This window comes from Micropterus salmoides, unplaced genomic scaffold, assembly GCF_014851395.1.
Source record: "Micropterus salmoides isolate LMB-PRFRI ecotype aquatic unplaced genomic scaffold, ASM1485139v1 Ms_hic_scaffold_4, whole genome shotgun sequence".
NCBI lineage: Eukaryota > Metazoa > Chordata > Actinopteri > Centrarchiformes > Centrarchidae > Micropterus > Micropterus salmoides.
The window spans coordinates 22,788,632-22,805,178 of NW_024043372.1; the positions used below are offsets into that span (position 1 = coordinate 22,788,632).

At 40.4% G+C, this 16,547-nt stretch overlaps 1 protein-coding gene across 1 annotated transcript in view; it reads left to right on the forward strand.

The window, feature by feature from the left end:
• The window catches only part of LOC119885750 (guanine nucleotide-binding protein G(i) subunit alpha-2-like), a 64,278-nt gene that overhangs the window by 1,517 nt on the left and 46,214 nt on the right, over nt 1-16,547 (forward strand). The window lies entirely within an intron of this gene.

Below are 16,547 nucleotides of genomic sequence, written 5' to 3' on the forward strand. Positions count from 1 at the left end.
TCTCTCACGCACACACACACACACACACACACACACACGCATTAAACAACTGATGGAAAGTGGCGCTTGGTAGCAAAGAGAAGATTACCCTTTCCCATGCTTTCAAATGCTTATGTTGTTCTTATAACTTTGCTGAACATATGCTGAGGTTTAAACTGATAGTGATCCTGTAGGCAAAAGACTGAGACAACCTTAAATACTTTCTTTAGAATTTGTTCTCTGGATTAAAACTAGTAGTCTACTAAAATATGATGTAGCACATGTTCAAGAACATGATCTGTGAGCATCCTGTACAGGGCCTTTGAAGTAAATGTCAACATCTCAACATTTTAAAAATGTGTTTATTTTGCACCACTTTCAGATATACTTTTTTCTTTCCATAGCTTGTTTAAATCTAAAATAATGTGGCTATGTAGTGCTCAATATCATGCATTTTGTGACCATTTTAATCACTGAATTGATTTGTCATCCTCTTTCCTGAAAGAAAACAGAAAATTTGGCTTAAATTGATAGGGACCACATACTGTGTTTTCCTCTCCTGGGTCTTTGAAGAGACGACTGGTTGTTAAGTTGTGCCCCTGGTTAGAAGGCTAATTACATACTCTGCTCTGTACAGCAGGTTTCATATCAGTAATTACCATCCGGTGCAGTGTGTCGAGGTTGACAGGAATTATAGGAGAGGTCTGAATTTGAACCAGGGGTTCATGAATTTGTGCGTAAATACTCACGTCATGCAAGTAAGAGTTTTACCTTCACTTGTGCGCTTTGAATAACACGTCACAGCACGCGAACGCTGCATCACGGATATAGACCTGGAATCTCATGTGGAGGATTTCTGGTCTCTAAAAAGTGAAATTTACATTATCTGAAGGCTAAATGCAGCTGTGAGCTCAGAATACCTTCAAGAATAAATAAAATTCATTTGGACACTTGATTTTGTACTCTGTGACAGTTGCATGTTTTTCCTCTCGTACTGTCCTGCTGCTGGGCTTATGATAAGGACCATGTTTAAGTTTTTATTCTTTCTTGGAAGATGTTACCCGTTAAATAAAGAATACTTTGTTGCAGTTTGTTGTCTTAGCTGAAATCATGATCCATCTAGCCGTATGTGTGACAGAGGTGTGACATCCTTCCAGAGGTGCTACATCACGCCTCCACGTATGCTTTACAGCACTCACACCTGCGTCCATGGTATCTGTCAGAACAGCTGAGAAAAGTCTCACTGCTTCCTACGTGGCCACACCACTAAATGGTCTGTCCTGTCTGTCCGCTAAAGCCTAAACTTAGGAGATTCAGAGACAAGGTGTGGGGTTTAGGTTGAAAGATGAGCCTCGTTACTACTTACAGGGACAGACGGAAATTATTTGAATCACTGCCTTTCTTTGACAAGCTGAGGAAGTCTAACCACAAAAAAGCTTAAAAAGTTGGCGCTTTATATTTTACTTGGCCTAAACAAACAAATTCAATAAGGAATATCCCATGGTGACTACTTCTATCTAATTATGCCTTTCAAAAAAGAGGACAGAATTGGATTGTTTTGGCATGCTGGTAGTCCCCAGAGAAAGCCATTAGTTAATGCAGCAGAGAGGGCTTCACACAACGTTGAGGCTTAAGCTTTCATTAACAGGAAGCACTCATTCACAGGCTTCCCCGCTGATTCTGGTCTTTGATTGACATTTAATCTCCTCCCCGTCCATAACAAAAATGTTGCTGCTCACTTCAACTGATTTTCTTTATTGTTTGGCTTACAAACCTTTTTTCCCCCATAGCTCAGCACAAATGAGAAGTTCCCCTAGGGCAGCGTGCTCTGCTTAAACTGTGAGAGCAGCAGCCTGGTAGTAGGAAATATCTCTGCATGATTCACTGTAAACGCAGCCACACACACACACACACACACACACACACACACACTTCAGTGTTAATTGTATATAAACACATTTGCTCAGAGGCTTGACAGGCATTGCTGTTATGTAAATAGGTTACTGGATGCAAGCATGCTGCTTGTAGGGCACAGTAAAAAGGGATATCTACTTCTTGCATGAATGTATAGACATTGTTTATCTTCTAAATGTGTAGAAGTGTGCAGCACATGTGTGCAGTGAAATACACCCTCTCCCCCCAACAGCTGTCAGCTCGACAGAGTAGAGGTGATAAATGAAGGAAAATAAAGACTGCGACGAAGAAATGCTGATCACGTCCTTAGAAGAGAAACAACTTGGTCTATTTTAGGTCTTGAAAACAACTGACATGGCAGCAGTGTTCATCTCCATTGAGGATACTAGATATGTTGTTCTTTTATGACATGAGATACAAGGAGTGCACTGCAGTACACATTATAGACCCAGTTGTTGCTTTAGTGTTGTAACTCTCTTAGATTTCCATTACAAAGCTCCTGGTGGTCACTGCAGTAAAGCTGCCCGTGTAACAATGGAAGGCTAACATACTGTTCAGTGGGGCTGCAACTAACGATTCTTTTCATTGTTGATTATTTTCTCGATGAATCGTTTAGTTGTTTGGTCTGTAAAATGTCAGAAAATGGTGAAAAAATGTCGCTCATTTCCCAAAGCCCAAGATGACGTTCTCAGCTGTCCACAACCCAAAGATATCAGTTTACTGTCATGGAGAAGTAAAGAAATGAGAAAATATTCACATTTACGAAGCTGAAGTCAGAATATTTAATAGTTTACAGCTAATTGATTTATTGCTGTTCAGCCTGTTTTACCTAAAATGAAGCTGGCAGCTGCGTTTATGTTTTTCAGGCTAAGGATATATTATCGCTGTGGAGAGGGGATATAAAGAGAAGCATGTGTAACTTTTAACACAGTGAAATTGACTGTTGTTTTTTCTAATTTGCCATTATTATGAACCAATGCTGAATGTTTTGAACCACAGACAAAAGAAAAAAACACATGACCTGAAACCAGTCATTTTCTCTTCCTCTTCTACATCTGGTCATTGCAGTGTGGGTGAGGATGCTCGCTCATTAATCAGCATTCTTTGCTAAAGACTTGGTCAGGAAGTAGAAAAATAGACTTCCAGTGAACATCCAGGCAGTTATTGGATGAAGGGGAGATGTACTGGAATAGTGGAGATTACGATATTATATATTGTTTTCTCGGCTGATACACACCGAAAACAATCTAATACTTACTGTGAAAATCATACAGATCCCAAAAAGGAGTTTGCCAATGTCGTTGTGGCATAACTACCAGTTTTTAAACACCTGCTGATGGTATCTGGGAATTGACACTTCGTTAAGCCCCGCCCCCCTTAGTTACTGTTGCTAAGTCCGTGAAACTGTCGGCGCTGCCACTGTCTATTACTGCACTCCCCAGAGAAATATTGTCAAATTTGTTGGAAAAAGCGATCTCAGAAAGAAACAGACACTTTTGCAGTTGCATTATACATTTGGAGGTTGTGTTCAGGCTGTCAGACTGACTCAAACGGACGTGAAAAAAATGAAAGATAGAAGCCTACTGATCACACAGTACAAGGTGAACCACCGCATCCCCCGACGACTGAGACAGAAGACAACGATATGAACGATCAACACTGTTCCTGGAAAGCTGTGTACGCCTCTATTCATTATTACAAACATTAAAAAGCAGAACAGTAGGGCGTCCACATTAGGAACAATCCGAAGCCGACATTTTTGTGGATTTATTTTAGGTTTTGGAAAGAGAATAAATCATACTTCTCCTATCAACCTCTCTGCGTAGCGACTGTAGCTATTACAAGTGCCCCAGGAACAGTGTTTGACTATATCTTAGAAAAATACAGCCAAAAAAAGCTAGAAAACAACTCTTTTTGGCCAGCTGTGTATTCGGGGTGTGGTTTAGCGAAGGGTCAATTGGTACCTGTTTGTCAAACGCGAGTGATGTGCTGCCGTTCATAACAGCTGCATGAGGTGTCTCACAATAAGAGCTAGCACAGGCACAGAAACAACAGTGGAATACCAATAGCCAGTTTTCGATGTTGCCGTCACTCTTCTTAACTCTCCTTTACCCTGCTTTTCTGTCTCTTACGGAAACATTTAACCCATACACACACTATTCTCCCCTGTTACATGTTGCATGAGCTTCATTAAAATGATTGAAATGATCACACATTTTATAGGGGATAAATCAGCATTTTTAACATTACAACACGCACAGGCCGGACTACAACTAAGATGTATGTATTTTTACTTTAAGTTATGTTATAAAAGGTGTGATCTGTTGCTGACAGCAAGCAGTCAGGTAGAAAAATTGCAGTGCAGCACCAACAAAAGCAATATTATGTAAGATGTGGGTTTTTTTTGTGTTATTTGGCATCCCTACTGTTTTACAGTGTAATTCACCGCACTCGTAAATAAGGTACACTGTATTGTTGTGATTACAATACGATTAAAAACTAGCACATAACTAACTACATAGTGCCAGACAGGCAGTGATGGTGACGTCGTTCACCATGTTTACACATCAGTGTGCCATCAAAATGATTTTGAAGCTGTTATTTTAAGATAGAAATACTACACAATGTTTTACCATTAGTCTGATAGATATAACAAGATTGTGAAATTGGAGCCTGCTCGTTCGTGTCACAAATGGATTTTCCTGGAAGCGTTTATCTTGTCTTGCAGTTAGTATCGCATCACCTGGAACGAGGTCTGACCACAAAATCCATCAGATAGCGTCTGGTATGAAAATACTTGGAGGTTATCTTTTCAGTAATGGTCTTTTAAATGCTCAGACAGTAATGTAATTTATAACAACACCTCCTTTTGTACCAAGCTTTGAGACAGTCATTTGACAGAGGTACATTAAAGGAGATGGAAATCTATATACTCCTCTAAAACACCTTTACCTTTTAAAAATATAGAATGAGCTTTTGAATGTAAACACATTCTTTTCATTGAGTACAGCTTTTCCCTTTGAGAAGTCATTTTTAAAATGTCTGTATAAATTTACATGTAGTATTGTATTTTATTTCCTTGTTGCAACGAAAGGCCACAGCCGAACACTTTGGGGTGAGATTTTAGCTCACCTAATTTTATTAGCTCGTAACCAATGTCACGCCTCTTCAAAGACAGTTTCCTCCTGTGGGTTCCAGGAGAACAAACAGTTACCTTCATCTCTCTTAAATGCTTTAATTAGGTAACTTTCTCAAAGCTTAGCAATGCAGACGCAGTATTGATCAGAGAGAGGGGGCCTTTATCGACTCAAGCTCAGCCATCGCTACCATTTCTGAAAGCCATCAATCTAAGTTGAGCCGGGTAACCTGAGCTATAGCATGATAGGAGCTATGGTTAGGGGAGCTAAGAGAGCTGCAGACTCTCTCTGATCTGATCCTGTCAATAACTCTTTGCCAGTTGGTTATTAGAGGTGTTTGACTAGTCTGCAAAAATCTGGAAAGCTGCTCCCGTCAGGCCCAATTCCTTTTTCATTTCCTCTCATACCTCTCCAGGTTTAAGTTAAACACAGTACACAAATATGTTATGTCTTCCGAAATAACTCTGAAGACACTTTTAATATCATTCTTGTGCTAAATGAAAGAGTTAAGTTTTGCCAGCACATTTTAGCCCAAACGTAAGTCTCCAGCACGGTCACCTATTAACTGTAGATAGTCATGTTTGATGACAACACAAGGTGACATGGTCTACTGCTGGTCAGCCCATGTGGTCAGTGCTGCATAGACTTCTTCCCTCTTATTAAAGTAAATGTCTGAGTTTTAGGCGGTGTCAGGTGTAATTACAGTTGACTGATTATAGAGGCCTGGGTTTCTCTGGCGAAACTGAGTCAGACTGACCTGTCCCACAGGTATAAACGGCTCTACATCTGAGTGCCTGCTGTAGCAGCAGAGGACACTTTCACAGCTCCCCAAGAAATCTCATCTGAACATCAGCTATGCAGCATCTGCATTGTAACTGATATTTACAACGAGCCCTATTGGCAGACATTTCTTTGAGATTTATCAAATGAGCTGCTGCCCTATGTTTTAGGGTGACTTGATCGTGTTTACTCAACAGTCTGCACCACAGTGCTGCCCAATTAGCTGTGTGACGCACTGGATAGCAGATCTGTGAGTCTGTGTGTGAAGGGGCTGAATATCCTGCAATTACAGCGAGAGCTCCGAAGATAAAGCCTGCTCCTGCAGACTGTGTGTCTCAGTGCGAGTCCACTGGGATAAGGCTACACTATCCTCCCTGCTCTGGAAATACTGATAGCTTAGAAAATACTCCACCACCTCAATCCCTGCCTTTATACACTGCACGTATGTTTGCTTTATACCTACTTTATTCCAGCTGTTTCATTCAGTAGCATGGATTGAATAATTTATGGAGGAAAGGCAGTTTGTGGTTTTTGTATGCATGTGTCTCCCGTGTGAACTGTGAGTGTGCCCTCAGAGTTCGCCCTGGTTCTGGTCACCACAGGGTGTAAAGATGTTTGAAACAAGTCCAGATCACAAGACTAATTCTCTATGCACGTCCTGTACCTCTGATAATGTCTGTAGGAGGGGGAAGTAGATACTGCAGCACCAGGCCGACAGACAGCCCTCCACAGACACAGGAACTGTTGCAAAATGCAGAGCTGTCTGAGGAAGAATCCGAAGGATCAGCCAAGATAAACAATGTACAAATTAGTCTTTTTTTTAAGAGGTCAGTTCACCCAAATTACAAAAAAAGCTCACCCATTTAATAATCCAGCCATGTAGAAATAAGTTTGGCTAAAGCTGCTGACTTTTTCAGATCCTCTCCACTGAGACTTCCAGAGTCAGCCCAGTATAATGAAGGCGAATGGCATGGCAGTACTGAAAAATTCATCCAACATCAATTTATGTAATACTGGTTATTTTGGGCACTTGGCTTCCCTCACTTTCTATAAGAGCTGTTTTCTTCCAGAGATTAAAAAATGCTGAAAATTGTTAACCATCGACAAAGCGTGGTGAGGAGATGAGCGCTGTGGATTATCTGTAGTAAATGGGACATTGTTTTTGAATAGACATGCTGCAGATGAGCTTTGTAAATGTTATTTTTCAGTGGTGTGAGAACCACAAACAAAGTTAGATTTACCTCCATTGTATTCTCAGTAGTGGAGATCTGTAAACCTGGGTAGTTAAAACCAAATTTATCTGCATGACTAGATAACACTAAGGGTAAGAGAGGAAATGTTTTGTTGTTATTGTTGTTTTTTTGTATTTTAGATGACCTGACCTGGTCATACACATCGGTGAGTAGTTTACTTTTTTATGTTCCAGTTTCAACCCCAACTTGCTTGACATCATTCTGCTAAGTCCATTTAGTGCTCCCTGTTATGCTGCTTATTTTGCTAGAGTCCTGAAAAAACACAATTCACGCTCAAGTTCATGACCCCTCCCCCCCACAGCATCACCAGAAGCTGAAGAAGTGCCTTTGAGTACTGGGGGTGGTCACTTTCTTTGTCTGACCATGTCATTAAATACACATACAGTAAACCATTATCTCCTCTCCCCCCCTCCCACAAACCATTTCCTTCTTCATGCCATAATAGGAAATGAGCTCACTTCACTTCCCCTCCATCCTCATCGTGATATCCTGTCATTTTTCTACTGCTGGGCCACTCTCGGCTTTGTGCCTACATATATACATAATAGTAGAAAAGCCTGTGAGATAAGGATGAAAGCTGAGGGTGGGCCACGGTTCATATTTAAGCAAGTGGAAGATTGAGCATGTCTGTATGATCAGCAGAGTGGCTTCACTCATCCACAAATATCATAGCTGCCTTTGTTCACAGCGCAGCCGCGGTTTGATCCTCTCTGAGTCTTCATCTCTCCTTTGAGTACAGCTGCTGTTCGAATGTGTGCTGGAGGAAACTTGGAAGGGCGAGCAGAAAGGGGCGGCGAAAAAGACAGTTTCTGGCGGATGAGGGGGCGAGCTACATCAGTTTGAATCTTTCAAAATGTCGTCAACAGGTGGTGTGACTTTATCTGTGGCTGTGTTTTTGCACCAAGTGACGGTGTGCTGCTGCGATTGTGAAATGGGAAAGCTGTCAGAGAGCAGGCAGCAGATTTACAGAGGAAAGGGGAGGTGTCCCTCTCCCGGAGGTATCCAATAAAGGTTGAGGTCAAGGGCAACTGGACTTGGTTGAAGATACTAGAAAGATACCTCTCCCGGAGGGACAGGCTGGAACTGCTTGCAATCTCTTCCCTTCAGTGTGCCCCTCTGCGCTTGTGTGAAGTTTTCCAGCATCAGATTTGGTTTTACCTGGGATCTCACGCCTGATCTGTCACGCTACTGGCTTTCAGCTGCTTGTTCTGGCTTTTGTTGGTGTTGTGTTCATTGGAGTTGTGTGCTGTGGTGAAAGTGCATCAAGTGAGGTGCCTAACATAGCTCGAGCAGCAGGGGCCCTTGTGAAGGTGATAGATGGTGGGAATAGTTTAGATGTCACACAGTAAACTGAAAACAAGGTGTTACATAATGTTTATATAAATCTCAATGAACGCAACCGAAATGAGGTTAACAGTACACATTTATTAGGTCACTAAGAGGAAACCATGCTGCATGCAGTGAGTTTATTCTAACACAGCTTCATAATATTGGTCATATGTTCACTGGATTACTACAGTGACATTCCAACCTTTTACCATGAATGTATTGATCAGAAGCACTGTGTACTGTTACACCCCTACTAGCAGTTGTAACTTGTAATCACATTCGGAAACCTTTTCAGACCACATGAACAAGGACAAATTGTGTGGTACAAAAAACCCTGTTTGTTCACCTTCTAAAACCAATCAGAGCTTCCTTCTTTTGTACAAATAATGATGCTCCATGGGTACAAGCGATTTCATGGTTATCAAATAAGAATGGCACACATAGGAGAAGAAATTGAGACCAATCATCTCTTTTAGCTCATTTAATCATTCAATTTCCTCATATTCCTAAAGATCTTTAAATAAAAATCAAGGTTTGCTGTACTTTACACACACACTAATGTAAGCAATTATGTCCCATATCAAATAGATTATTATAACACGGTAAGGGCTTTCCTCCATGTCGTCCATTCTGCCTCTCACTCATTCTGAATTTCGAGCGTCATCAACTGCAAACAATGTACTGGAGCGTGCCTAGCTAACCATGATCCGGTGAGCGAGTTTCACTTACAGCTCAAAGAGGAACATCTGAAAATACCAGGAAAAAACAAATGCACCACATCTTGTGTCCACATGTTATGTAGCTATAAGAATCTGTCTACATAGTAATCAAGTTCACATTTACCTGGTTAGCCAATACATCTCTGATAATCCTTTTATTAATAAGTTCAACAATGGATATTCACTGGAATCATACGTATGTGTCATCAATATTGCGATAACTTACATTTAGCAAAAAGAAAAACACTTGTTTTATGAGTCTGGACAGACATGAATGTAAACTGCAACTGGCTGGTTGGCAGCGGTTTTCTTTTGCTGTCGTGTTAAGATGTCTCTTTCCTCTCTCTCTATTACCATTTTTGATCATGGTTGTTAACTGTGTTGCAGATGGAATTGATGTCATTTCCTGTTTCAGCGCGTCACCCCCCCCCCCATCTGTAACTTCCTTTTTCAGCGGGCTGCATGTAAAAGAGAAGTAGATGTGAGTCTTTTGTTCTCTGGTTGAGGAAACCAGCACACCCATCCTGTGTCAGCTGTCTGGTTCTGATCCTCATACCGTAGGCACGTCTGAGTCTGTGTTAACACTCAGCAGTATTAATAATACTACAACAGTGTATTAGGGACATTGTTGGTCACATAAAATAAATAAATACGTAGTTTGGGGAGGAGAGTAATATTCCAAAAAGTTTTCGAGATTAATGTCGTAAATTTACAAGAAAAAAACTCAGGTTTATTAATAACAAAAGATTCATTGCAGACATAAGAGAAGAGGTGGAGCTTTGAGACAGTTAGGCAGATGTGAGATACTGCAACAAAGCCACTTGAAAGCATGAGTCACATCATGGTCAAATGTCTGCAGTTATTCCCCAATTTTTTAATGCTTTCAGTCTTTTGTAACTAACTCATAATACTGGTTGGTGAGAAAGGCTGCTAAGATGTGATGGATGTTGTTAACATCTGCATATTATCCCAAGTTTTTTCTCGTGAATTTAAGACTTTAATCTTGGAAAAGGTTTTTTCTTAGGACATTACCCCCCTCCATAATCTTTTTAATTATTTCTACTGTCGTACAAAACTCATGTGTCAATGTGTGAATTTCACAGAGCAAGTGGCAGACTTCACAGCAAGGAAAATAGCATGAAGATTACGCTCTACACACCCCGTAATTGGCCAACAGCATGTGAGTTTAAGACATTGTTAACTGTGATACTCTGGGACGGTTACATGTAATACTCAGTCACCATTGTTATTAGTCGGTATACACCCCTCAAGCTAAGAAGGATTTTTGGAAAGAATGAGTGTAGAGCCATAAAATACGCTTGTACTTTGGCGTGTTTTTCCACCACATAAAAAAAACAACTCTTAAAGCAGCACGGCACAATGGAGAAATGTGTGTGAGAACCATAGACTGTAGGTGAGAACCCATACCAAGCCCTCTCACTTAAAAAAACAAAACAAATTTCTCTGGCAACGCAATCTGAAGTGTGTGTGTGTGTGTGTGTGTGTGTGTGTGTGTGTGTTATTTAGGGCATTCGTGTGGTGTGTCATTTGGCATGTGGGAGGCAGGCTGACATTCCCTCAAATATGACACAGTTAAAAAAAATCCCACGTGGGGAAAAATGATTGGTAAGCGGAGAGTTTAAAATAAAAGCACACATTGAAATGCTGCCATAACCATTTACTACTTAACAGCATAGCCTCGTACATTAAGCTGTCCGTAGCTGTGACACATTAAATGTCTCTGTGATGTAAAGGTGATTTTATTATTTTTGCTTGTCAAAGCATGCTGCTCTGTCCCCTCCCCACAAAGACTCTGCATGTGGAGACAATATACAAATACAACAGTTGCTGGTGTATCTATTAAAAGCAGGTGGTCTAAGTTGGTTGTTTTAAAAAAATAAATCCATAAGAAAGCAAAAGTAAAATTGTGCAATACTATATAATAACATAACGAATAAAATACAATGTATGTAACTAGAGCCCAAGATCACTTATTCTTCAAAGGGAACAACTTTGTTTTTTATAATGTTGCTAATGTCAGCACAAAATGTTATTTTTATTTTTTGATAGAATAGTGCGAGTTTCATGTGAAATATTGTCAACAGTATTTCTTTCCACTGCAACACAAATTAAGACTTTGATTACACCTGGCTATTATTGGCAAAATTTTGGCAGAAGCGAGTAGGTAGAGGCAGAGAAAGGCAGTTGGCTTTCATCACCTGAGTTTTAATTTTTAGGGGAATGGGGAGAAAATACTGGCTCAGCTCCTGCCTTTCATTGGCTCTCCCATTGACAGGGATTATGTCCTCCAGGAAGGCTTTAATCAGACCTACTGTCAACCTGGGAGCTGCTTTCACTTTGCTGCTGTTGGGGTGTGTGTGTGTGTGTGTGTGTGTGTGTGTGTGTGTGTGTGTGTGTGTGTGTGTGTGTGTGTGTGTGTGTGGTGAATCTCACGGGAACCACAGCTCATAGTCCAGATATTTTACGATCACAGAAATATACACTACCTATGATGTGTACATTTATTGTATTTCTTTGTGCTGATAGGGGAAGGAAAGCACTTTGTGCTCATAGTGAAAATAACTTCATAAGTATCTCATTATAATTTGATGCAAAAAACTTAGGCTACCTAGCATTGAATGATGTGTACTATGCTAGCTGTTGACTACCGAGTATACCATAAACCAACTGGACTCCACTGTAGAGAAGGGCTGGAAATCTTGCACATTAAACTAGGTGACACCCCTGTGACATTCTGCTGTTTTTTCTTGTCATTTTGCAGTGGTGAATGCTACCCGCTAACAAAGCTGTGTCTGCTAATGCTGTCTATAGGATTATTTAGGAATATAAATAAGAAGTGCTTTAAACTGATCCTATCTGTGTCCTGAATTATTACTACAGACTTAGTTTTGTAATGACAGTGACTGTTACCTAGATTTGATGAGGTTGAGATAGTCGCATTTTTAGTTTGGCAAATCCCATGAGCATCGGAGCCAGGTGGCTGCACTGTCTCAGTGCAGCCACAGGTGCAGCAGCCGCTTTGCTAAATGTTGTATCTGTAGGTGTGTAGCACTGGGAAATTCGCTGGGGAAATTAGTTTATTGGTTCCTTTCAAACAGAGTTGGTTTCCATGAAATTATCACACCAGTAATGTTAAACACTGTGTTAAAATGCCAACTAAAACAAGATTTGTCTCCCTCAGTTCTGATGTACCAGCATGCAGTATGTCGCTTGGATTAAGAATTTGAATATAAAACACATTATATGCTTTGGGCTGTAAATTGCTCGTAAAATGACAAACTGTACTTGAATCCTCACTTTTACATCATTTTAAATTCCATTTTAATGTCAACTCTGGATATTATACGAGTTTAGTGCTTTCCACTTAAGTAACTCAAATTGCAACAACTGTGCCAATGGCTCGAGGAGTTGTGTGCCCTCCATTCCTAACACAGTTGTCGAATGTTACTGAGCCGGAGGTTAGGAAAATTAATAAGTAGAGCATATGATAGTCTCATCCACATTAATAAGAATTCCTTCCCACAGACAGAGGAGTTCATTGTGGTTCAGATGATGCTTGTGTCAGTGTAGTAATTACACTTCGACGGAAAATAAGTAATAAATTGGCAATAAAGACAAAGCCACACTTCTCCCATATGCAAACATAAACAATCACAATGGCTGACTAGTCAGGAATATCTTGATCTCTGAATCTAGGTATGGCCTGAAGCACACAACCCAGGTGTCCCTTTTTTATGACCTTAAAACCTTAGGGGTAAGACCTGAAGGCTGTAGCTACAGTAGTTACAGAATGACTGGATAATGATATGGCACAGTGACAGGATACAGTAGAAAGAAGTAGTGAGTGATGTCTGGATCCTTGGCTGTACTACTCTCTCCCTACCAGAGGTGGAAATGAGCTTTATCTGTTCACTTAAGTGTTGTACATAAAACACTTTTGGGGTACTGGCACTTTGCCTTTACTTCCTCTACTCCACTTTTCTTTGCTACCGGTATCTGATAACTGTAGCTACTTTGTAGATTAAGATTGTACATGAATGAATATACAATAAGCTCATAAAATAGTGATACATTGCAAGAGTTAAAACTAGCTTAACTGACTTACCTAAGTAAATCAATTAATATTACTTGACTCCTCCTGTTGTGACCTACAAACTTCAAATGCTGTATAAAGTAAACTATGTACACTTGTAAAGAAAAATTTAGACTGAGTAGAGTCCAGTGGTCCAGCAGAAGCAGAAGTTGTTGTCTCCTACAGATGTTCCTGGGTACTGCAATGGATATTCTTACAACTCATGAGAGGCAATGTCGCTACCGCCACCTGCTAGTGTAGCTAATAAACTGCTTTCACATTTACAGATCTCTGCTTACAAATCTCTGTGGTACAGAGTGGACAAAATTCCACAAATGCGTAAAAAGGAAGTTACAAATGTAACATGACTCACAAATTGACAGAAAGCAATCTGCAAATGTACAAAAACTGTTTTGTGTGTAGAAGTCACTCTGTATTTTTGTGGATATGAATTTACACATTACAAATGTAAAAATATATATTTGTAGATATATGAAATGTGAAATATATGCGCATCGTAGTACACATTTGTGGATTGTTTTCTGTGGGTTACAAATATTAAAGTCCAATAAAATCTTCCAGTGTATTGCCATACATTGTTTGAGAATTGTAGGTTATTACTTGACTACTGACAATTTCTTCGGGTCTCTGCAGGACAGCCTCCATATGTGGTTCAAAGCGGCATTGTACACACATTAATAAGTGGGTCTTACGTAGGCTACTCTCGCTTGGGCAACGCTTCACCTTGTTTACAAATCTTGACTGGACGTAGCTAGGAATATCTGACTCCACCCTTAAAGCCACAAAGCCTTCAACAAGCTTGCGTCTTGTGCCTGCCGGTATGGTTGTACTTCTGAGACTTTGTTGATGTTATGAGCTGGACGCTCAATGCTGACTCTCTTCGATATGGTGTGGTTGGGTGGGTGGAGGCACTGAGCCCACCTTCAGTCACATGAAAACACAGAAGCAGCGTGCCCATTTCATAGGCATTTATAAGCCCATTGCATCAACATTTTGGCAGATACCACAATTCCGCATTTTACAGTTGATTAAATTTTTATTATCAAATTCCGTGTTTCTTTCCACGTTTTCAGAATCGTGGAAATCATTGGGCCCTACATTATGTATTTGCATAGTTATTTTTAGTTGTGTAGTTTTCCTGCATGTTCCTGCAGCTCTTATTGATGCTTTCTATGTGCCAAGTGTACAAGTTGAAGTCAGTTACACTTTTTGTGCTCATGCCTATTAATATGCAACAAAGGCAAGTGACTCTGTTTAAGGTGACCCTAATCTCAGACCTCCGCTGTAAGAATTATGGAACCATAATTACCGTTCAACTCACTGGACAGCTTCGCTCCTTACACTTGAATAAGGTTTAATGATTGGCTTAGTTTTGTTTGTTCAGAGCTGGAGCTCTGTATTAGGTCTTTATTGCTCTGGCACGAGTCCTTTGCTAATAAAAGCACATTTCTGTGTTTATGTTAGGTCTTCTCTCAGAAAGTTAACCTGTGCCGTGTTTGTTTGGCTGATAATGTACGTTAATGACATAGCTTATTCCCTTGGTATTTTATGAGCTTGTGAGCTGTACGTCTTAAGTGTTGATACCATTTGAGGAGGATAAGTTAAAGTCAGAGGGGCATTTGAACATAGGTTTCTTTGCCTGTAGATGTGTCTGTAGACTGAGGTATAGATTGTTTAAGGTGATTTCTGGGAGACTTGAACAGAAAAATAGATGTGCAAAGAGGACAGGGGAGGGAGAGTAAGATTTATGGCAGGGACAAGTGAAAGAAAGAGGGGTGAGGGAGGGAAGGAAGGCATGGGTTAGTGGACTGAAAGAAAGTGCTGAAAGAAGGGGGGCCGTCTAGTTGGAGCAGAGCAGGGTGCAGCTGAGCCTCTGGCAGGGACACAGCACTGAGGGCTTTATTGTGATTTGTAATTATGTGGTTTTCTGTGGGGCCTCATCTTGGTGCGCTCCCACACTGAGGCTCTTTTTAGCCGGGGAATACTGAGTAGGAGAACACAGAGAGAGAGGGAGGGTGGGGCCAGGGTCACTGTTAACTATTTTTGTTAAAGCAAGAATGAGCAGACATGGCTGGAGCTCCAATGGCGTGGTGAACTGCAGCCATGCAAGAAGCAGTGACTCAGAAATGGGTCAGGTTTATATTTAAATCAAGACAACTTTACTTTTTCTCGCCATTTCCTTTGTCAACATGTGTGTGGTTAGTGAGATGTTCGTAGTGCACAACTGCACATTTGTACAATCATTGAAAAAAGTAGCAAGAGGTCAACAATTGAGAAATGTGCTTAACTAGACAAGCTGGGTATAAACGATTGGCATGTATTTGTTTAGTAACTGAAAACCACGGCTGATTATATAAGATTTATAAGAGGGAAATTAACAGCTATGGGTAAAAATGAGGCCATACATACTCATGAACAGCTGGCTGACACAGTGTCATTTATTTTAACAACCCACTGACACAGTAAAATGAGAGTAGGGCTTCACAGTTCATTGACATATTATCAAAATTGAAATATGGCCACGTGCAATTTTCCAAATTGCAGAAAAACAGCATTATGATTAAGTACTGTAGCACTGCAGAGATTCCCCGGCCTACAAATCTCCAGATGAAAGAAAACATGTTTGTTTGGTACAGACTCCAACAAATGCCACAACATCATGATTTTGATACTTTTTTCCGTGAAAATGAAAATTGCGATGAGAAACTTGATCATCACTCATTTTTTAATCTTAGATCTAGGCCAAGACCATTAATTGTTTCCCAGAGGGCTGAATACTCTATGTGTGCCTGCACCATAGCAGTGTGAGATAAAACACAAGTCACTGTAAAATAGTGGTGGGCAGATGTTTTTATGCAAATATCTTCATTCATGTGTTTTTTGTTTGATTGTTTTTTTTTTGTGTGTTTTTTCATGACTGGTAGTGGTCTGCCCTGGAGTGGCTCAGCTGAGACCTGAATCTTTATTCCTGGCAGCCTCTGGAGACTGAGAAATAATCCTTTTTTATATAGATTTGAAGGAAAGGACTAATGGGCTGCAGGGAGTGGAACAAACTTAAAAATAAAAAACAAACAAAGATGAAAAGGAGAAGGGACATCACAAATGTGGGTGTCTTCTAACTGAACATGAATAGAAATGAAGGGGATGATGGACAGGACAGTAAAGGAAGGAGAGCAGAGGTGATGACAAAGTGTTGGAGTGTTGGATCGCCGTGCTGAATGTTTTGAATGTCAGTGGCTAAGCTGCATTTAAGTTGAAGAGAGTGGACAGCTGCACAGAGAGCAGTTTGAACGCAGGGCAGGAGGAGTACAGCTTCATCGGA